Source organism: Scyliorhinus torazame, chromosome 23 (genome assembly GCF_047496885.1).
Source record: "Scyliorhinus torazame isolate Kashiwa2021f chromosome 23, sScyTor2.1, whole genome shotgun sequence".
NCBI classification, from domain to species: domain Eukaryota; kingdom Metazoa; phylum Chordata; class Chondrichthyes; order Carcharhiniformes; family Scyliorhinidae; genus Scyliorhinus; species Scyliorhinus torazame.
In genome coordinates this window covers 56604393-56628804 of record NC_092729.1, presented here as the reverse complement: position 1 = coordinate 56628804, position 24412 = coordinate 56604393, and positions in this window count along the sequence as shown.

The window sequence follows — 24412 nt, the reverse complement described above, 5'->3', positions numbered from 1 at the left end:
CCTCTTTGTGAACTATTAGCACTTTGATGCAACTCAGTAACTTCCTCGTCCGTTTCAGAGGGCAGTTCAGATTCAACCGCTTTGCAATGATTCTGCAATTACTTGTCGGCCAGTCCAGGGAAGGATGGCAGATTTTCTTCCCTACGGGACTTTACTGACCCTGATGGGTTTTTGCAACAATTGATAATGGGTTCAAGGTGATCATTAGAGTTTTAATTCCACATTAAATAATTTCTTATTTAATTCACATTGCACCAATTGCTATGGCGAAATCTGTCTCCGCAGAGTGTTGCCCTTTATCACTGGATTACTAGTTCAGCGACAATACTACTGCATTGATGTAAAACACCGCTCCTCCTCTCCTCTCTCTTTACAGAGCTTTCCTTTCTGCAGTCTCCACTCCAACTCCGGCTCAGAGTTGATGAGTTGGAGTCTGAGTTTCAAACACTGAGGCACATCCGGGAGGGGGAGACTTACCTGGACACTGTGTTTCAGGAGGCAGTCACACCTGTCAGAGTAAGTAGTTTAAATCCTGCCAGTGGCCAGGGACAGCAGGGTGTGACTGCAAGTCAGGCAGGTAAAGGGAAACAGCAGTCAGGAACACAGGAGCCTCGGCCCTTGCCCCTATCCAACAGGTATGAGGCACTTGGTCCCTGTATGGATGGCGAACAGGGCTTCAGGAAGGATGAGTCAGCTGACCAAGGCACCATGGTTCAGCAGGCTATTAAAGGGGAGGGAGTAAATAGGCAAGTTGTAGTTGTAGGGGATTCTATTATCAGGGGGATAGATAGTATCCTTTGTGAGCAGGATAAAGAGCCCCGCATGGTATGTTGCCTGCCCGGTGCTAGGGTGCGGGACATCTCTGACCGGCTTGAAAGGATACTGGAGAGGGAGGGGGAGGATCCAGTTGTTGTGGTCCATTTCGCTCCCAACAACAAAGGCAAGTCTAGGAAAGCGGACCTGTTTAGAGATTATAAAGAGCTAGGATTCAAATTAAAAAATAGGTCCTCAAGGGGCATAATCTCCGGATTACTGCCCTAGCCACGTGCAAATTGGCATAGGGAGGCAAAATAAGGGAAGTTAACACGTGGCTGAAAGAGTGGTGTGGGAAAGAGGGGTTCCTTTTCATGGGTCACTGGCATCACTTTTCGGACAGGAGGACCAATACCGTTGGGATGGTCTCCACCTGAGCCAAGCTGCGACCAGTGTTCTGTCGAAAAGAGTAAATAGGGTGGTCAATAAGACTTTAAACTAGAGATTGGGGAGGAAGGGAAAGTCAGGGAACCAAGAGATGAAGTGGGAAGCGTAGCTGCTTAGGAATACAAAAAAGCACGAAAAGACATAACTCAAGAGAGGCTACGATAGTCCCCATCCACAAAATATGCCACAGTGTATGGAAAGGCTCAGTAAACCAAGTTCCACCACACAAAGAAACAAAAACGGACAGTCAATAGAGAAATAAAGGTGCTATATTTAAATGCGCGCAGTGTATGGAACAAGGTAGATGAGCTTGTGGCCCAGATTGTGACTGGCAGGTATGATGTGGTAGGCATCACAGAGACGTGGCTGCAGTGGGGTTCAGGGCTGGCATTTAAAGCGGACCTGTTTAGAGATTATAAAGAGCTAGGATTCAAATTAAAAAATAGGTCCTCAAGGGGCATAATCTCCGGATTACTGCCCTAGCCAGGGATTCACAACCTATCGAAAAGACAGAGAGGTGGGCAGAGGGTGCAGGGTTGCCTTGTTAATTAGGAATGAAATTAAATCAACAGCACTAAACGACATAGGGTCAGATGATGTGGAGTCTGTGTGGGTAGAATTGAGGAACCACGAAGGCAACAAAACCCATAATGGGAGTTATGTACAGGCCTCCTAACAGTGGTCAGGACAAGGGGCACAAAATGCACCACGAAATAGAAAGTGCATGTCAGAAAGGCAAGGTCACAGTGATCATGGGGGACTTCAATATGCAGGTGGACTGGGTAAATAATGCTGCCAGTGGACCCTAGGAAAGGCAATTCATTGAATGTTTACAGGAGGGCTTTTGGAACAGCTTGTGATGGAGCCCACGAGGGGAGAGGCCATTCTGGACTTAGTGTGATGTAATGAGCCAGACTTGATTAAAGATCTTTAATTAAGGGAACACTTAGGAGGCAGTGATAATAATATGGTAGAATTCAATCTGCAATTTGAAAGAAAGAAGGTAGAATCAGATGTAAAGGTGTTACAGGTAAATAAAGGTAACTACATGAGGGAGGAACTGACGAAAGTCGACTGGGAGCAGAGGCTCGTGGGAAAGACAGTGAAACAGCAATGACAGGAGTTTCTGGGAGTAATTGAGGACACAGTACAGAGGTTCATCACAAAGAAAAGAAAGGTTAATGAGAGGGGGGAGTAGGCAGCCATGGCTGACAAAGGAATTTAGGGAATGCATCAAAGCAAAAGAGAAAGCCTATAATGTGGCAAAGAGTAGTGGGAAGCCAAAAGATTGGGCAGGCTACAAAAACAAACAGAGGATAACAAAGATAGAAATAAGGAAAGAGAGTAAAAGTTTCTTTAAATACATTAAAAACAAACGGGAGGCAAAAGTACATTGGGCCCCTCCAAACTGACGCTGGTAATCTAGTGATGGGAGACAAGGAAATAGCTGAGGAACTAAATAAGTACTTTGCGTCAGTCTTCACAGTAGAAGGCATGAGTAATATCCCAACAATTCCGGAGAGTCAGGGGGCAGAGTTGAATATGGTAGCCATCACAAAGGAGAAAGTGCGAGGGAAACTAAGAGGTCTAAAAATTGATAAATCTCCGGGCCCAGATGGGCTACATCCTAGAGTTCTAAAGGAGATAACTGAAGAAATAGTGGAGGCGTTAGTTATGATCTTTCAAAAGTCACTGGAGTCAGGGAAAGTCCCAGAGGATTGGAAAATCGCTGTTGTAACCCCCCTGTTCAAGAAGGGAACAAGGAAAAAGATGGAAAATTATAGGCCAATTATCCTAACCTCGATTGTTGGCAAGATTCTAGAATCCATTGTTAAGGATGAGATTTCTAAATTCTTGGAAGTGCAGTGTCGGATTAGGACAAGTGAGCGTGGATTTAGTAAGGGGAGGACGTGCCTGACAAACCTGTTAGAGTTCTTGGAAGAGATAACAAATCGGTTCGACCAATGAGAGCCAATGGATGTTATCTATCTTGACTTCCAAAAGGCCTTTGATAAGGTGCCCCACGGGATACTGCTGAGTAAAATAAGGGTCCATGTTATTCGAGGCAAGGTACTAACATGGATTGACGATTGGCTGTCCAGCAGAAGGCAGAGAGCTGGGATAAAAGGTTATTTTTCGGAATGGCAACCGGTAACGAGCGGTGTCCCGCAGGGTTCAGTGTTGGGGCCACAGCTGTTCTCTTTATTTATTAACGATCTAGATGACGGGACTGGGGGCATTCTGGCTAAGTTTGCCGATGATACTGAGATCGGTGGAGTGGCAGGTAGTATAGAGGAGGTGGGGAGGCTGCAGAAAGATTTAGACAGTTTAGGAGAGTGGTCCAAGAAATGGCTGGTGAAATTCAACGTGGGCAAGTGCGAGGTCTTGCACTTTGGAAAAAAGAATAGAGGCATAGACTATTTTCTAAACGTTGACAAAATTCATAATGTTGAAGTGCAAAGGGACTTGGGAGTCCTAGTCCAGGATTCTCTAAAGGTAAACCTGCAGGTTGAGTCCGTAATTAAGAAAGCAAATGCGATGTTGCATTTATCTCAAGAGGCTTGGAATATAAAAGCAGGGATGTACTTCTGAAGCTTTCTAAAACATTAGTTAGGCCACATTTCGAATACTGTGAGCAATTCTGGGCCCTATACCTCAGGAAGGACATACTGGCACTGGAGCGGGTCCAGTGGAGAATATTCACACGGATGATCCCAGGAATGGTAGGCCTAACATACGAAGAATATCTGAGGATCCTGGGATTATATTCATTGGAGTTTAGGAGATTGAGGGGAGATCTAATAGAAACTTACAAGAAAATGAATGGCTTAGATAGGGTGGACGTAGGGAAGTTGTTTCCATTATCAGAGGAGACTAGGACCCGGGGGCACAGCCTTAGAATAAAAGGGACTTACTTTAGAACTGAGATGAGGTGAAATTTCTTCAGCCAGAGAGTGGTGGGTCTGTCGAATTAATTGCCACAGAGGGTTGTGGAGGCCGGGACTTTGAGTGCCTTTGAGACAGGTTGATGAATTCTTGATTTCTCATAGAATTAAGGGCTATGGAGAGAGAGCGGGTAAATGGAGTTGAAATCAGCCATGATTGAATGGTGGAGTGGACTCGATGGGCCGAATGGCCTTACTTCTGCTCCTATGATTTATGGTCTTATGGTGTTATGTTGGCAATGTTACAGACACTGATCTGCTGAAGTACGGTCCCCATGCTTTGTCCAGAGCTGGGCCACCAAGTCCACTGAATGTATGTGCTCCCTGAATATACGTAAAGGTTCACAACACAACGTCCAGAAACTCATCCACAACACCTTCACTACCGTTCCAATAATATAAGTAAGTCACAATCTCCTCTGGGACAGAACAAACATGGGTTCTGACACATTGTTAAAGATAACGTGTTGTGGATATATGGAATCATGGAATGTGACAAATTGGAGGTGGAATTGAAGCACACGAATGGGACAGTTGAGTCATAGGGATTGCTAAATTGATAGAAACAGCTAATTGATGTGACTTTAAGAAGCTGCTTCATATTACCCACCCAAGCTGGATACACATTGACACGACGTCTCTGAGGAGATGGACAAGCCAGACTGGAAGTGATCAGCAGTGTGGCTGCACCATTCATGGATCGAGATTTACACAAAACAGACGCAGGAGGGGCTGCCTCAGTGAAAGCGGATGTTTGGGAGAAATATGATGTTGGGATCGGGGTGGGAAGATTGTGGGCAGAGGGGCGTAGTTTCACGCTCTCTTGGAACGTGATCACGCCGAAACGTTTTGGGAAATGAAGATAGAGTTGGACAATCAGACGGTCAGTTTCTTGGAGGGAATTGATTAGGTGAGTGATCAAATTAAGACTATGCCAGAGTGGCTGGTGATAGAGGTCAGTGAGCACCAGAATTTTGTCAGAGATTCGGATATGGGCAGCATAGTTTGAGATGAGCTTTGATTCTGTAGCTTTGTAACTGGGAGGCTGGTCAACAGAGAATTGAAATAGTCTTGTATGGAAATCACATTAACGAGCTGGCGTGAGCCCGTAGATGATATTCTGGAGGTCAGAATAGACATGATTAACGATGGGGTGGATATGAGGTCAGAAATCTGCACAACGTTAAAGGGGAGCTAAGATGGTTTACAGTCTGCACCAGGCTCAGGTACAGGAATGGGGTCATTGGATAGGGACCAGAGTTTGTGAGTGGAACTTAAGTCATTGCCCATGTTCCCGGGACTTGAATAAGAAAAAATGTTTCTGAAAAAAACGTGAATTACCAAGACAGTAGCTGCATCTCAGGACTTCACAACAATTTCACGAGGCTCTGGAGGAGAGTATAAAAAAACACTAAAACATTTAACAGTGATTCGTACAATCAGTAATTGGATTTAGAGAATCCACTGAAACAGCAGCAAAAAATAGGGCAGAGTAAATGACAAGGAGAGTGATACAGTTAAACAGGTTATATAGAATTAATACAGAATTAACATCTGGACAGGGTCTTACCAGGGACACCAACAATAGCAAGCATCGGATAGTATCCCGCTTGAATAACCATAAGTACATCTTCAATCCTGGATGCTAATGAAATCCAACTTTGAGAAATATAGTAAAGGCCGAGGGATAAAGACCTCTCCATTGTTGTAACGTTCACATTGACTGGCCTCAGATTCTGATCCATTTCTGCAACGTTTCGATCGCTTGTTTAAAAGATTCTGATCCCTCCTCTCCGCCTCTCTCCAGCCGCTGAACTTTGCCCGTGTTGAAGTTGATGCTCCCGCTGACAGTTTGGGACAACACTTTCAAATGAACCTCTTATTAACAGCAGAGCAAAACCCTCCAGTGACATGATTGGGATCCTTGGAGACTGATATTAATTACAGTCACTGAACAAACAGGTTTTGTTAACTTCTTTCAATCCATCACTTTTTATATTAGAATAGAGGTGAATATTTACCCCGTCTAGAACGGGTGTATGCGTGTCAGTGAGGTATAGAACGGTTAGAATTGCTGATGAACGGATCATAACCTTTATTTTTCCCTGTCAACATGATAGGTTCTTTTGTCATCGTGGTTGTGGGTCTGGGGTGAGGGTATCTTTAGTTAGGATTGAGAGAGTCTGGGGAAATCTAGATGTTGTTGAACACGCCATTGTGTACAGTACAACGTTCGAAATAGGTTTCACATGGAACGATATCTCGTCGTTCAGCACAGCTGATAATTAGAACGAATCTGCACATAGAACTATCTCTCAGTGTTATGTACAATATATTCTTATAATAATCTATAATATGTATTAATGTCACAAGTAGCCTTACATTGATACTGCAATGAAGATACTGTGAAAATTGCCTTGTCGTCACATTCCGCTGCCTGTTTGGGTACACTGAGGGAGAATTGAGAATGTCAAATTAAAATAACAAACACGAATTTGGGACTTGTGCGAGAAAACCGGAGCACCCGGAGGAAACCCACACAGACACGGGGAAAACGTGCAGAATCTGAACAGACAGTGACCCAGGCTGGGAGTCGAACCCGAGATCCTGGTGCTGTGCTGAGCAGCAAGTACATATAGAAATGTCACACTGTGTGATGTACAGCACACTTAGCAAGAGGCTTCATATCGAACTATCTCTTAATGTTATGTACTGTACATCCATAGCAGGAAGTTTCATATAGAACAAGAATTCAGTGTTTTGAAAGGTGCATTATTAACAATGAGTTTTCAATACAACTATCTCTCAGCGTTATGAATAGTACAACGTTAGTAAGAGGCTTCACATAGAGCTATTTCTCAGTGCTATGCACAACACAAACTCAAATTGGAAAGAATCCCAGTATTGTGTACAGCACAACCACAGCAAGATGTTTCACACAGAATTATCTATCAGATTAATGTGCAGCGCAGACTTAGCAAGATACCTATAACTGTCTCTCAGTGAAATTTAGCTTTGGACTTATTGTCACCTGTCCCAAAGTAGAGTGAAAAGTGTAGTTCTGTGTAGAGTCCAGGCATTTCGCTCCATACATGAAAAACATAGAATAGATGATGAATACTTGACGTAAATACATAAATATCGAATCAGGCATACGGATTGTGGTGCTACAAATGTAGAGAGGATACATACCAAAATAGGTACATTCCATGAGAGGGTCATTTAGCAGTCTGGTAACAGCGGAGAAGAAGTTGTTTCTCGATCTGTTGGTGCATGTTCTCAGGCAGTTGTATCTTCCCGGAGAAAGAGGTTGGTAGACAGGATAGTTGATGGAGTATTTGCATAAACCGCCCGCTTCCCCAAGGCAGAGGGAGGTGTAGACAGATTAAATGGATGGAAGGTGAGTTCGCGTGATGGGCTGGGCTGTGTTGGCGACTCCATGCAGTTTCTTATGGTACAGGGCCGAGCAGTTGCCAGAACAAGCTGTGATGCAGCCAGACAGAATGCTTTCTATGGTGCATCCGTAAAATTCGTAAGATTCAATGTGGGCATACGGAATTCCCTTAATATCCTAAGCAGATGTGGGAGCTATGTTGCATTTTTGGTCGTGAGATCGACGTGGGAGGACTAGTACTGATTGTTGGCGATGTTTACAGTGAGAAATATGAAGCTGTGAATCATCTCCACCTCGGACCATTGATGCAGAAATGGCCGTGCACAACACTACGCTTCCTAAAGTCATTCAGCGGCCCCTTAGTTTTGGTGGCATTGAAGGAGAGATGTTTCTCATAGCATTATGCTGCCAAGTTCTCTGTCTGCTCCCTGCGGTCCGAATCGTCGTTTTTTGAGATCCGACCTGCTACGGCCGATTCATCAGGAAACTTGGAGTTTGAGTTGGAACCGCATTTCTCCACACAGTCGTATGTGTATAACGAGTATAGTCGCAGACTAAATACGGAACCTTGTGGGGACCCGGTATTGACGACAATAGCGGATGAGGTGTTTTATTTATCCTTAATGATTGTGCCCTGTGGTCAGTAAGGCGAGGATCCAATTGCAGAAGAAATAGTGGAGTCCTGTGTTTTGGAGTTGAATATGAGCTTGGCTGGGATGCTGCAGGAGCGGTGCTGTAGTCCATGAACAGGAGTCTGACATAGGAGTCCTAGTTGTCGCGACGCTCCAGATGTTAGTGTAGGGCCTTGGTGATAGCATCTGCTGTGGACTGGTTATGGCAGGGGGCCAATGTCAGTGGATCTGGTACACTGGAACTATGGAGTTCATGACGAACCTCTCGACGCATTTCATGATAATTGATGTCAGTGCCGCGGGTTTCGAGACGTTTGGGCATGTTGCCTTGCGCTGTTTTGGCACGAGAATGATAGTGGTCCATTGGACCAGGTGGGAACCTTGGAACAAAGTCGGATGAGATTGAAAATGTCCGCTAACACACCCACCAATTGGTCCGCGTGGGATCTGAGAGGACGAGCTGGAACTCCGTCAGGTGCCGTGGCGCTCGGTGGTTCACTGTCGAGAAGGCCAATATATCCTCTGAGGCTGAGACATTAGATCTGCGTTTGTCCCAGGCTGCTGGCGCAGTTGACAACGGTCTTCTGGCTTCCTGCTCGAAACTGGTTCATCCAGGGATGCTCAGTGGCCAGAGATTCTACTCAGCTTTGTTTTGCCGTTTAAGCCCTGCCCAAGGGCTTAGGATTTGTGTCGTTCGGCTGGGAATCAAGCTTAGTCTTGTATTGTCTTTAATGTCCTTGATAGCTTTGGGGTTCCTAGATTTCTCGTGTAGTTCAGGGTCACCCGTCCTGAACGCCTCAGACCCGGTTGAGAGTGGATCTCCGAGTTGAACCATGGTTTCCGGTTGGGGAATGCACAAACCACCTTTTCTGTCACATCATCTTCGGCGCACTTACTGGTGGAGCGTGTGACAGAAGTGGAATTTCGGGCAGGATGGTAGCTGAGTTCTTGAACCAGTCGCATATGAGCTCTGCCATTGCCTCTGACCAGCATTGTTCGGCCTTTTTAACCAGATCTCCCGCTTAAGCTTCTGCACATATGCCTGGAAAAGGTTCACCATTTTGTGGTTCGAATACCTAAAGTATGATCGCGGTATGGAGAGGGAGGCGCCCTTGATGTTTGTGTTGCAGTGGTCAAGGATGTATGGTCCTGGTGTGACTGGATATGTGTTTTGGCAGTATACTCTTCAAGTTGATGTCTGATGGCACGATTAACAAAAATTGCACGATTAACGTAAAAGCATGAGGCTTCACATAGAATTATCTCTCAGTAATATCTTCAGTAAAAACCTCACAAGAGGCTTCACATGTAACTATCTCTCAGTGTTCTGTCAGCACATACTGAGCAAAAGGTTTCCTACAGAACGGGATAGCCAAGTTCCGCACACATGAGCGCGGCCTCAACCGAGACCTGGGATTCATGTCGCATTACATTCATCCCCCACCATCTGGCCTGCGAAATCCTACCAACTGTCCTGGCTTGACACAATTCACACCTCTTTAACCTGGGGTTACCCCATCTCTGGATCTGTAAAGATTTAATCACCTGCTAATGCTCGCATTCCAGGCATTGTCTGGCATCTTTGAATCTGTCTACATATATAGAACATAGAACAATACAGCGCAGTACAGGCCCTTCGGCCCACGATGTTGCACCGAAACAAAAGCCATCTAACCTACACTATGCCATTATCATCCATATGTTTATCCAATAAACTTTTAAATGCCCTCAATGTTGGCGAGTTCACTACTGTAGCAGGTAGGGCATTCCACGGCCTCACTACTCTTTGCGTAAAGAACCTACCTCTGACCTCTGTCCTATATCTATTACCCCTCAGTTTAAAGTTATGTCCCCTCGTGCCAGCCATATCCATCCGCGGGAGAAGGCTCTCACTGTCCACCCTATCCAACCCCCTGATCATTTTGTATGCCTCTATTAAGTCTCCTCTTAACCTTCTCCTCTCCAACGAAAACAACCTCAAGTCCATCAGCCTTTCCTCATAAGATTTTCCCTCCATACCAGGCAACATCCTGGTAAATCTCCTCTGCACCCGCTCCAAAGCCTCCACGTCCTTCCTATAATGCGGTGACCAGAACTGTACGCAATACTCCAAATGCGGCCGGACCAGAGTTCTGTACAGCTGCAACATGACCTCCCGACTCCGGAACTCAATCCCTCTACCAATAAAGGCCAACACTCCATAGGCCTTCTTCACAACCCTATCAACCTGGGTGGCAACTTTCAGGGATCTATGTACATGGACACCTAGATCCCTCTGCTCAGCCACACTTTCAAGAACTTTACCATTAGCCAAATATTCCGCATTCCTGTTATTCCTTCCAAAGTGAATCACCTCACACTTCTCTACATTAAACTCCATTTGCCACCTCTCAGCCCAGCTCTGCAGCTTATCTATATCCCTCTGTAACCTGCTACATCCTTCCACACTATCGACAACACCACCGACTTTAGTATCGTCTGCAAATTTACTCACCCACCCTTCTGCGCCTTCCTCTAGGTCATTGATAAAAATGACAAACAGCAACGGCCCCAGAACAGATCCTTGTGGTACTCCACTTGTGACTGTACTCCATTCTGAACATTTCCCATCAACCACCACCCTCTGTCTTCTTTCAGCTAGCCAATTTCTGATCCACATCTCTAAATCACCCTCAATCCCCAGCCTCCGTATTTTTTGCAATAGCCTACCGTGGGGAACCTTATCAAACGCTTTGCTGAAATCCATATACACCACATCAACTGCCCTACCCTCGTCTACCTGTTCAGTCACCTTCTCAAAGAACTCAATAAGGTTTGTGAGGCATGACCTACCCTTCACAAAGCCATGCTGACTATCCCTGATCATATTATTCCTATCTAGATGATTATAAATCTTGTCCCTTATAATCCCCTCCAAGACTTTACCCACTACAGACGTGAGGCTCACCGGTCTATAGTTGCCGGGGTTGTCTCTGCTCCCCTTTTTGAACAAAGGGACCACATTTGCTGTCCTCCAGTCCTCTGGCACTATTCCTGTAGCCAATGATGACATAAAAATCAAAGCCAAAGGTCCAGCAATCTCTTCCCTGGCCTCCCATAGAATCCTAGGATAAATCCCATCAGGTCCCGGGGACTTATCTATTTTCAGCCTGTCCAGAATTGCCAACACCTCTTCCCTACGTACCTCAATGCCATCTATTCTATTAGCCTGGGGCTCAGCATTCTCCTCCACAACATTATCTTTTTCCTGAGTGAATACTGACGAAAAATATTCATTAAGTATCTCGCCTATCTCTTCAGACTCCACACACAATTTCCCATCCCTGTCCTTGACTGGTCCTACTCTTTCCCTAGTCATTCGCTTATTCCTGACATACCTATAGAAAGCTTTTGGGTTTTCCTTGATCCTTCCTGCCAAATACTTCTCATGCCCCCTCCTTGCTCGTCTTAGCTCTCTCTTTAGATCCTTCCTCGCTACCTTGTAACTATCCCTCGCCCCAACCGAAACTTCACACTTCATCTTCACATAGGCCTTCTTCTTCCTCTTAACAAGAGATTCCACGTCCCTGGTAAACCACGGTTCCCTCGCTCGACGCCTTTCTCCCTGTCTGACCGGTACATACTTATCAAGAACACGCAGTAGCTGATCCTTGAACAAGCCCCACTTATCCAGTGTTCCCAACACTTGCAGCCTACTTCTCCACCTTATCCCCCCCCAAGTCACGTCTAATGGCATCATAATTGCCCTTCCCCCAGCTATAACTCTTGCCCTGCGGTGTATACTTATCCCTTTCCATCATTAACGTAAACGTCACCGAATTGTGGTCACTGTCCGCAAAGTGCTCTCCTACCTCCAAATCCAACACCTGGCCTGGTTCATTACCCAAAACCAAATCCAACGTGGCCTCGCCTCTTGTTGGCCTGTCAACATATTGTTTCAGGAAACCCTCCTGCACACACTGTACAAAAAACGACCAATCTATTGTACTCGAACAATATATTTTCCAGTCAATATTTGGAAAGTTAAAGTCTCCCATAATAACTACCCTGTTACTTTCGCTCATATCCAGAATCATCTTCGCCATCCTTTCCTCTACATCCCTATAACTATTAGGAGGCCTATCAAAAACTCCCAACAGGGTGACCTCTCCTTTCCTGTTTCTAACTTCAGCCATTACTACCTCGGAAGAAGAGTCCCCATCTAGCATCCTCTCCGCCACCGTAATACTGCTCTTGACTAGCAGCGCCACACCTCCCCCTCTTTTGCCTCCTTCTCTGAGCTTACTAAAACACCTAAACCCCGGAACCTGCAACATCCATTCCTGTCCCTGCTCTATCCATGTCTCCATATATGTTTCTGGAACATCCCTCTTCATTCACCTGAGGAAGGAGCACCGCTCCGAAAGCTAGTGACATCGAAACAAACCTGTTGGACTTTAACCTGGTGTTGTAAAACTTCTTACTGTGCTCACTCCAGTCCAACGCCGGCATCTCCACATCATAGATCGAGAGAAACAATGTGTGAGGAGAAAATGAGACAGTGTGAGGAGAGATAGAGACAGTGTGCGAGGGGGGAGAGAGTCAGGCAGTGTGTGGGGAGAGAGAGGAGAGACATATTGTGTGAGGGGAGAGAGTGAGACAGGGTGTGAGGAGAGAGGGAGTGAGACAGTGTGTGAGGAGAGAGAGTGGGGCAGTCTGTGAGGAGAGAGAGTAAGACATTGCGTGAGGACAGAGAGTGACGCAGTGTGTGAGGAGAGAGAGAGAGAGCCAGTGTGTGAGGAGAGAGAGAGTGAGACAGTGTGTGAGGGGAGGGGGTGAGGCAGTGTGTGAGGAGAGAGAGAGTGAGACAGTGTGTGAGGAGAGAGAGTGAGACAGTGTGTGAGAGGAGAGTGTGAGACAGTGTGTGAGGAGAGAGAGACAGTGTGCGAGTAGAGAGAGTGAGACAGTGTGTGGGGAGAGAAAGGGAGAGAGATATTGTGTGAGGGGAGAGAGTGAGACAGGGTGTGAGGAGAGAGTGAGTGAGACAGGGTGTGAGGAGAGAGAGAGTGAGGCAGTGTGCGAGGAGAGAGAGAGTGAGACAGTGTGTGAGGAGAGAGAGTGAGACAGTGTGTGAAGGGAGAGAGAGAGACAGTATGTGAGGAGAGAGAGTGAGACAGTGTGTGAGGAGAGAGAGTGAGACAGTGCGTGAGGAGAGAGTGAGAAAGTGTGTGAGGAGAGAGAGTGAGACAGTGTGTGAGGGGAGAGAGTGAGACAGTGTGTGAGGAGAGAGATTGAGACAGTGTGTGAGGAGAGAGAGTGAGACAGTGTGTGAGGAGAGAGAGCGTGAGACAGTGTGTGAGGAGAGAGTGAGACAGTGTGTGAGGGGAGAGAGAGTGAGACAGTGTGTGAGGGGAGAGAGTGAGACAGTTTGTGAGGAGAGAGAGTGAGAAAGTGTGAGGGGAGAGAGAGTGTGAGACAGTGTGAGGAGAGAGAGTGAGACAGTGTATTAGGAGAGAGAGAGACAGTGTGTGAGGAGAGAGAGAGTGAGACAGTGTGTGAGGAGAGAGTGAGACAGTGTGTGAGGAGAGGGAGTGAGACAGTGTGTGAGGAGAGAGAATGTGAGACAGTGTGTGAGGGGAGAGTGTGAGACAGTGTGTGAGGAGAGAGAGACAGTGTGCGAGGAGAGAGAGAGAGTGAGACAGTGTGTGAGGGGAGAGAGTGAGACAGTTTGTGAGGAGAGAGAGTGAGAAAGTGTGAGGAGAGAGTGAGACAGTGTGAGGAGAGAGTGAGACAGTGTGTGAGGAGAGAGAGTAAGAAAGTGTGAGGGGAGAGAGAGTGAGACAGTGTGTGAGGAGAGAGAGAGAGAGAGACAGTGTGAGGAGAGAGAGAGACAGCGTGTGACGAGAGAGTGAGTGAGACAGAGTGTGAGGAGAGAGTGAGACAGCGTGTGAGGAGAGAGTGAGACAGTGTGTGAGGAGAGAGTGAGACAGTGTGTGAGGAGAGAGAGAGAGAGACAGTGTTTGAGGAGAGAGAGTGAGACAGTGTGTGAGGAGAGAGAGTGAGACAGTGTGTGAGGAGAGAGAGAGTGAGACAGTGTGTGAGGAGAGAGAGTGAGACAGTGTGAGGAGAGAGAGTGAGACAGTGTGTGAGGAGAGAGTGAGACAGTGTGTGAGGAGAGAGTGAGACAGTGTGTGAGGCGAGAGAGTGAGAAAGTGTGAGGGGAGAGAGAGTGAGACAGTGTGTGAGGAGAGAGAGTGAGACAGTTTGTGAGGAGAGAGAGAGAAACAGTGTGTGAGGAGAGAGAGTGAGACAGTGTGTGAGGAGAGAGAGTGAGAAAGTGTGAGGGGAGAGAGTGAGACAGTGTGTGAGGAGAGAGAGTGAGACAGTGTGTGAGGAGAGAGAGACAGTGTGCGAGGAGAGAGAGAGAGTGAGACAGTGTGTGAGGATAGAGAGTGAGACAGTGTGAGGAGAGAGTGAGACAGTGTGAGGAGAGAGTGAGACAGTGTGTGAGGAGAGAGAGTAAGAAAGTGTGAGGGGAGAGAGAGTGAGACAGTGTGTGAGGAGAGAGAGTGAGACAGTGTGTGAGGAGAGAGAGCGAGAGAGACAGTGTGAGGAGAGAGAGAGACAGCGTGTGACGAGAGAGTGAGTGAGACAGAGTGTGAGGAGAGAGTGAGACAGTGTGTGAGGAGAGAGTGAGACAGTGTGTGAGGAGAGAGTGAGACAGTGTGTGAGGAGAGGGAGAGAGACAGTGTTTGAGGAGAGAGAGTGAGACAGTGTGTGAGGAGAGAGAGTGAGACAGTGTGAGGAGAGAGAGTGAGACAGTGTGTGAGGAGAGAGTGAGACAGTGTGTGAGGAGAGAGTGAGACAGTGTGTGAGGCGAGAGAGTGAGAAAGTGTGAGGGGAGAGAGAGTGAGACAGTGTGTGAGGGGAGAGAGTGAGACAGTTTGTGAGGAGAGAGAGAGAAACAGTGTGTGAGGAGAGAGAGTGAGACAGTGTGTGAGGAGAGAGAGTGAGAAAGTGTGAGGGGAGAGAGTGAGACAGTGTGTGAGGAGAGGGTGAGACTAAGCAGTGTTTATGTCAACCGTACAATGCCGTAAACAGAGTCTATGTAAACAGTGCCCTATAGTAAACAGTGCATATGGAAACCGTTCAGTGCTGGAAACAAAGTCGATGTAAACATTACGCTAAATAAACAGTGCTTATGTGACCGTACATTGCCGTAAACATAGTCTATTAGGGGCAGCCTTGTGGATAGCACAATTGCTTCACAGCTCCAGGGTCCCAGGTTCGATTCCGGCTTGGATCACTGTCTGCGCGGAGTCTGCACATCCTCCCCATGTGTGCGTAGGTTTCCTCCGGGTGCTCCAGTTTCCTCCCACAGACCAAAGATGTGCAGGTTAGGTGGATTGGCCATGATACATTGCCCTTAGTGTCCAAAATTGCCCTTAATGTTGGGTGGGGTTACTGGGTTATGGGGATAGGGTGGAGGTGTTGACCTTGGGTAGGGTGCTCTTTCCAAGAGTCGGTGCAGACTCGATGGGCCGAATGGCCTCCTTCTGCACTGCAAATTCTATGATCTATGTAAACAGTGCCCAACAGTGAACAGAGTGAAAACCAACCGTACGCAACTGTAAACAGAGCCGATGTAAATAGTGCCCTACAGTGAACAGAGTGAAAGTAAACCGCACTACTGTAAACAGAGTGTAGGTAAACAGTGCCCCCAGTAAACAGTGTCTGTGTAAACCATACAATACTGCAAACATGGTCTATGTAAACAATGCCCGACAGTAAACAGAGTGAAATGTTGCCATGCTTTGCTGTAATCAGAGTCCATGCAAAATGTTCCTACAGTAAAACGTGTTTATAAAAACCGTAGCCTGCTGTAAACAGAGTCTATCTATATTGTTCCTTACAATAAATATTGTTCATGTAAACCGTACACTGCTGTAAACAGAGTATACGTAAATTGTGTCCAACTGTAAACAGTGTTTATGTATAATGTAAACTACTGTAAATGTAAACAGTGCCCTACAATACCCAGTATTTATGTGAACCGTACACCGCTGTAAACAACTCTCTGTGAACAGTACCCTAAATTAAACAGAGTTTATTCAATTGTATACTGTTGTAAACAAAGTACTCCCCGCATTGGAGATCTCTACTGCCTCCCGAAAATACACAAGGCCAACACACCAGGCCGTCCTATCGTTTCAGGCAATGGGACCCTGTGTGAGAACCTCTCTGGCTAAATCGGGGGCATCTTGAAACCCGTTGTGCAAGGTACGCCCCGCTTCTGTCATGACACGACGGACGTCCTACAGAAACTCAGCACCCATGCACCAGTTGAACCAGGAACATTCCTCGTCATATTGGACGTCTCCCCACTCTACACCAGGATCCCCCATGACGACGGCATTGCTGCAACAGCTTCAGTACTCAACACTGACAACTGCCAATCTTCAGACGCAATTCTGCAACTCCTCCGCTTCATACTGGATCACAATGTCTTCACCTTCGACAACAAGTTCTTCATCCAGACGCAAAGAACAACCATGGGGACCAAGTTCGCACCTCAATAGGCCAAAATCGTCATGCACAAGTTTGAACAAGACCTACTCACCGCACAGGACCTTCAACCGACGTTATACACCAGATACATCGATGAGATTTTTTTCCTTTGGACCCACGGCGAAGAATCACTGAAACGACGACACGGTGACATCAATAAGTTCCACCCCACCATGAGAGAAAGTGCCATTCAGTAACTGGGTGTTTCTCAGCACTGCAGCTACAGAGAAAGATTCTGGCAAATGCGCCGTTCACAGACTTTGTTTGAAGTCCGGTGAATCGTGCCCATGTTGGTGTTGATGGTAAGAGTTTTCCTGGAATTGTGCCTCAATCTAATTTTTGCTAGGAATAACTCTTACTTAGAATGGGGTAAGTTAAGTCTCCAGCTAGTTTGGCGTTTAAATCAGAGAATATTAATCAAACAGAACCTAATGTGTCGAAAATAACCCACACAAACACTGAGACGGCAACCGCGGGTCGCGACCCCCACTTTGAAAATCACTGCTCTCGGGAAGTAAATCTGCCGACCTTCTCTGCTCTGGCCTACATGTGACTCCAGACCAACAGCAATGTGGTTGACTCTTAACTGCCCCCTCAATGGCGTTTAAGAATGGTCAAAAAACGATAGCCCACCTAGCGACGTCCACAGGATATGAAGAATAAACAAATGCATTTTCACATTCGTATCAATTTCATTCAGACTAATTTTAACACTTCCGCATTAAATAGCCTTGTTGCGACCCCATTAATACAAAATTAAACCTACACAGATTAATTACAGACATAGAACATAGAACATAGAAAATACAGCACAGAACAGGCCCTTCGGCCCACGATGTTGTGCCGAACCTTTGTCCTCGATTAATCATAGATTATAAAGACGTATTTTCTTTGAAAGTTTAAAGGAAATCAACTGCCTGTTGATGTGGATAATTTTCCTCCAGAACCTAAAGGTGCGGACTGTGGCCGGGGAAACTTGGAACAACATCTTGCCCCTTTCTATAATCTAAAAAATTATATTGTTCTATTACTTGGAATGTGGATGTACGTTTAAGAAATGGGAGTTTATCAAATAGCTGCCGTGATGTCACTGTTTTCATAGAATAAGAATTATTTTGTATTAAAAAGTTCTCTGTTGCATAACACTGAGTTTGCACTGAGTGCTGAATTTGGTGCATTTGAGTGCGATACTGAGAGTTTGGTGACTGAGGGAGTATAAGACTATTTATCTAAAGTATAGTCTTTCTTTTATTTAGTTAATTAACTTAAAAATTGCTGTTTGGTTTAGAAGAAGGTGAATTTTCAATCAGCTTTAAACAAAGGTTCTACTTGTAGGCACTTACAGCTGGGGCTTGTTAATTAGTTGATAGGATTAGGCCAGTTTTCAGAGGCTCGATTCACAGTATAAAAGTGATCCCCTACAGTGCGGACTTTGTTTGCACTGAGTGCTGAATCTGGTGCATTTGAGTGCTATAGTGAGAGTTTGGTGACTGAGGGAGTGCTGAATTTGGTGCATTTGAGTGCTATAGTGAGAGTTTGGTGACTGAGGGAGTTAGGTGAGGAGGGAGTAAGGTGCTCCTTTGGTTTTGTTTCCTACATTTCCGGGAAGAGAGCCACGAGTTTACAGAGAGTGCAGCTGACTGGGAGCAGAGTCGGAGGGCGGAGATCCAGTTGGTCCACAGGGCAGCTATATTCTGTAAGGTAAGAGGGGATGGAGGCTAGGCCAGTTGCATGCTCCTCCTGTAGGATGTGGGTGGTGAGGGATACCACCGGTGTCCCCGCTGACTATAGCTGCGGGACGTGCCCCCAACTCCAGCTCCTCAAAGACCGTGTGAGGGAACTGGAGCTGAAGCTGGATGAACCTCTGACCATCAGGGAGGCAGAGGGGGCGATAGAGAAGAGTTACAGGGTACAGGACAAGAATGGCTGGGTTACAGTCAGGGGGAAAAAACAAACAAACAGACAGTGCAGGGATCCCTCGTGGCCGTTCCCCTTCAAAACAAGTGTACCATTTTGGATGCTGTTGAGGGGGGTGGGGGGGATGACCTACCGGGGGAAGGCCCTAGCAGCCAGGTCTCTGGCACTGAGTCTGGCTCTGGGGCTCAGAAGGGAAGGGGGAGAATAGAAAAGTAATAGTTGTCGGAAATTCAATGGTTAGAGGAATAGATAGGAGATTCGGTGGTCGCAAGCGAGACTCCCGGAAAATATGTTGCCCCCCGGGTGCCAGGGCCAGAGATGTCTCGGATCGTGTCTTCATGATCCTTAAGAGGGAGGGGGAGCAGCCAGAAGTCGTGGTGCACATTGGTACCAACGACGTAGGTAGGAAAAGGGGTGTGGAGGTAATACATGAGTTTAGGGAGTTAGGCTGGAAGTTAAAAGCCAGGACAGACAGAGTTGTCATCTCTGGTTTGTTGCCGGTGCCACGTGATAGCGAGGCTATGAAGAGGGAGAGAGTGCAGCTGAACACGTGGCTGCAGGAATGGTGTAGGAGGGAGGGCCTCAGGTATTTGGATAATTGGCGCGCATTCTGGGGAAGGTGGGACCTGTACAAGCAGGACGGGTTGCATCTGAAACAGAGGGGCACCAATATCCTGGGAGGGAGGCTTTCTAGTACTCTTCGGGGGGGTTTAAACTAATTTGGCAGGGGAATGGGTACCGGATTTGTAGTCCAGCAACGAAGATAGCCGATATCCAGGACGCCAAAGCGTGTAATGAGGCAGTGGGGAAGGGAACACTGACAAAGGAGAGTACTTGCAGGCATGGAGATGGGTTGAAGTGTGTATACATCAACGCAAGAAGCATCAGGAATAAGGTGGGTGAACTTAAGTCATGGCTCGGTACTTGGGACTACGGTGAGGTGGCCATCACGGAAACTTGGATAGAAGAGGGGCAGAAATGGTTGTTGGAGGTCCCTGGTTATAGATGTCTCAAAAAGATTAGGGAGGGTGATAAAAGAGGTGGAGGGGGGGGGGGGTGGTGGTGGCATTGATAATTAGAGATAGTATAACAGCTGCAGAAAAGCAGTTCGAGGAGTATCAGCCTACTGAGATAGTATGGGTTGAAATCAGAAATAGGAAAGGAGCAGTCACCTTGTTCGGAGTTTTCTATAGACCCTCCAATAGTAGCAGAGATGTGGAGGAACAGATTGGGAAACAGATTTTGGAAAGGTGCAGAAGTCACAGGGTAGTAGTCATGGGTGACTTTAACTTCCCAAACATTGAGTGGAAACTCTTCAGATCAAATAGTTTGGATGGGGTGGTGTTAGTGCTGTGTGCCCAGGAAGCTTTTCTAACACAGTATGTAGATTGTCCAACCAGAGGAGGGGCAATATTGGATTTAGTACTTGGCAATGAACCAGGGCAAGTGATAAATTTGTTAGTGGGGGAGCATTTTGGAGATAGTGACCACAGTTCTGTGACTTTCACTTTAGTAATGGAGAGGGATAGGTGCGTGCAACAGGGCAAGATTTACAATTGGGGAAAAGGTAAATACGATGTTGTCTGACAAGAATTGAAGTGCATAAGTTGGGAACATAGACTGTCATTAAAAGGGCACAAGTGAAATGTGGAACTTGTTCAAGGAACAGGTACTACGTGTCCTTGATATGTATGTCTCTGTCAGGCAGGGAAGAGATGGTCGAGTGAGGGAACCATGGTTGACAAGAGAGGTTGAATGTCTTATTAAGAGGAAAATGGAGACTTATGTACGGCTGAGGAAACCAGGTTCAGGCAGGGCGTTGGAGGGATACACGATAGCCAGGAGGGAACTGAAGAAAGGGATTAGGAGAGCTAAGAGAGGGCATGTAAAATCTTTGGCGGGTAGGATCAAGGAAAACCACAAGGCCTTTTACACATATGTGAGGAATATGAGAATGACTAGAGCGAGGGTAGGTCCGATCAAGGAGAGTAGCGGGAGATTGTCTATTGTGTCTGAAGAGATAGCAGAGGTCTTGAACGAGTACTTTTCTTCTGTATTTACAAATGAGAGGGGCCATACTTTTGGAGAGCACAGTGTGAAACAGACTGGTAAGTTCGTGGAAATACTTGTTCGGAAGGAAGATGTGTTGGGCATTTTGAAAAGCTTGAGGATAGACAAGTCCCCCGCGCCTGACGGGATATATCCAAGGATTCTGTGGGAAGCAAGAGAAGAAATTGCAGAGCCGTTGGCAATGATATTTTCATCCTCACTGTCAACAGGTGTGGTGTCAGGGGATTGGAGAGTGGCGAATGTCGTGCCCCTGTTCAAAAAAGGGAATAGGGATAACCCTGGGAATTAAAGTCAGTTAGTCTTACTTCGGTGATAGGCAAAGTCATGGAAAGGGTACTGAAGGATAGGCTTTCTGAGCATCTGGAAAGACACTGCTTGATTAGGGATAGTCAGCACGGATTTGTGAGGGGTAGGTCTTGCCTTACAAGTCTTATTGAATTCTTTGAGGAGGTGACCAAGCATGTGGATGAAGGTAAAGCAGTGGATGTAGTGCACATGGATTTTAGTAAGGCATTTGGTAAGGTTCCCCATGGTAGGCTTCTGCAGAAACTAAGGAGGCATGGGATAGTGTGAAATTTGGCCAGTTGGATAACGAACTGGCTAACCGATAGCAGTCAGAGAGTGGTGGTGGATGGCAAATATTCAGCCTGGAACCCAGTTAACAGTGGCGTACTGCAGGGATCAGTTCTGGGTCCTCTGCTGTTTGTGATTTTCATTAATGACTTGGATGAGGGAGTTGAAGGGTGGGTCAGTAAATGTGCAGACGATACGAAGATTGGTGGAGTTGTGGAAAGTGAGGAGGGCTGTTGTCGGCTGCAAAGAGACATAGATAGGATGCAGAGCTGGGCCGAGAAGTGGCAGACGGAGTTTAACCCTGAAAAGTGTGAGTTTGTTCATTTTGGAAGGACAAATATGAATGCGGAATACAGGGTTAACGGTAGAGTTCCACCATTTTTTTCCACCATTGGAAACATGCTGTCCTCGTCTGCTCGATCCAGGCCTCGCAGTATCCTGTAAGTTTTAATAATTACCCTCAAAACAATTGTCAGACATGACCTCCCCATGCTTACTCAGTCCTATTTTATCATGCACTTCCCAGTAGTCCACGATATCATCTTTAATAAAGAACTCTAAAATCTTACCAATGACCAACGTCAGGCAAACCGACCTATACTGTAGCGTCTCCTGCCATCCTCCCTTCTTAAACATCGGTATTACATTAACTACTTTCCAATGCTTCGGGAACCCAGTGATTACTGAACGATAACGACGAATGCCTCCTCGATTTGCTCAGCTATCTCCATTAGAATTGCGGTGTGTAGTCCATTCGGTCCAGGGGATTTATCCATCTTCAAATTTTTAAGGTTTGCCAGACTCCCAACCTTACTGATGGCCAGCACACTCACCTCTGTTCCCTGAGTCTCCTGGAGCTCAGGAAACCGACTGGTGTATTCCATTTGGAAGACTGATGTAAAGTAACTTTTCGGTTCCTCTGCTATTTCTTTGGTTCGTATTATTACTTCTCCAGCCTCATTACCAGTGGCCCGATATCTATTTTTGCCTCTCTCTTACGTTTTATTTTTGAAGTAAATGAATGTGCTTGTCCAGGAACTTCAGTTCCACAGCATAAAATCGACTATTTAAAATAAATAAATATATCTTCCTCTGAGTAACTTGTGACATCAAAGACATATATACACAAACCACAGACTTATGAAACTGCTGGATATGGTGACGTGTAAAATAGACTACATTCACTTTCCACCTCTGGCTCTCTATGATTCTCTCATTTGCTCTGACTTGTGGTCCCTTACCGACTCAGCTGGCCATTAAAGTATGTCGGACAGTCAGAGTGTTGAGCAACAGAATTAAACCGAATGCTGTCAATGGGGTTAAAACAATTTTAAAATGTCTAAATCCAACCCAGCCACGATAATATTTATTATCACAGTCACATGGTACATTATCAGCAGCCCTTCTCTCTAAAATCTGATACAGTGTGAAGTGCTTTAAAAAGAATAAAGTTTCGATTATTGTTCGCATAGCGGCCGCAATTTTCTAAGTGAAATATTTAGATCTCAGCTTCTGAAAACAAATGGCGAAAATCCGATCAAATGTGAAAACGACGTAAACTGGACAGAAGAGGCTATCACTGCACGGAGATGAACAGAATGAACACTGCAGGTGCGGGTAATCCACGGAACATGTGTTGGGAAATGACAAGGGTTCTGCCTGAGAATGACCTCAGTAATAAGGACCAGTGGTCCGCAGTTGCCATGGCCAACAGGTAACGAGTGGATCAGTTGGGGAGGCCACAGTTCCCACGGGACAGCATCACGGTTGCTGCTACGTTCACTGGGAGATGGAATGGACAAAACAGATTAGAAATGACTGAAGCATAGTATCTGCGTCAGAGCAAAGGCAGCCTGGATTTTAGCACCATAATATTTTGGGCCGATATCGGCTCAGAGGTTAGTAAATCTCACCGATTACAGAAACGACTCTTGAAATCGCACTTTCCTGGTACCCCGTCCTGGAAATGTCCTTCAGATAGGGGAGCCGGATTAATGTGGAGCTATTCCCTGTGATGATGCTACCAGAGTTATAGATGCATGGCTGATCAATTCAGGGGGGCGGGGGGGGGGGGGGGGGGGGGAAATAACGAGATTTGTATATTTGTTCAAATCAAAGGGTTTTATTTATGCTCAAAAATCATTATACAAATAACGTTTACATTTATTAATAGTGAATCGTGATTCAACATAACTACATTTATTTGTAGGCTTCTCACTTCACATCACAGAAATATCAAATCTGCGGGGCAGGTAAACACACTGTACAAAAATAACAGGAAACTCTGAGAGATGAGAACAAACTGAAAATATCTGTCTAACTTTGTGTATCGGGGAGGCTGATGTTTAACCGAATGAGTGTCTTTCCAACTAGAATGCGTTTTGAGTGTGGAAAGGCGAATAGGTGACAGATACCAATACATGGAAGTTCTGGCCCACTGGCGTCATGCTCCAATTTGTCACCACAAAGATTTGGCACTGACAGGTAAAACTGTTAATCCTTGTTCACTGAGCTTCCTGCTGATCGATCAGGTAAAGTCGCTCCGAAGGCTACGATAACTTCTGCAGGAACTCGCATCGTTTCCGGATGATTACAATTTGAACACTTGCATTGATCAAACGAAGCGAGACACCACTGAGATCATAGAGGTTTATCATAGAATTTACAGAGCAGAAGGAGGCCATTCGGCCCATCGAGTCTGCACCGGCTCTTGGAAAGAGCACTCTACCCAAGGTCAACACCGCCACCCTATCCCCATAACACACTAACCCCACCCAACACTAAGGGCAATTTTGGACACTAAGGGCAATTTATCATGGCCAATCCACCTAACCCGCACATCTTTGGACTGTGGGAGGAAACCGGAGCACCCGGAGGAAACCCACGCACACACGGGGAGGATGTGCAGACTCCGCACAGACAGTGACCCAAGCCAGAATCGAACCTGGGACCCTGGAGCTGTGAAGCAATTGTGCTATCCACAAGGCTACCGTGCTGCCCGTGGACGTGATCTTCCCCAATATTTGAAATCTGGTTCCCCTGTTTACTTGAACGAACTGAGGCGCGGTATCGACTCCCTGGCCAGTTGTGGAACATAAAGTTTTGCTTGTTTTCTGTAAACAATATTGTTCAGG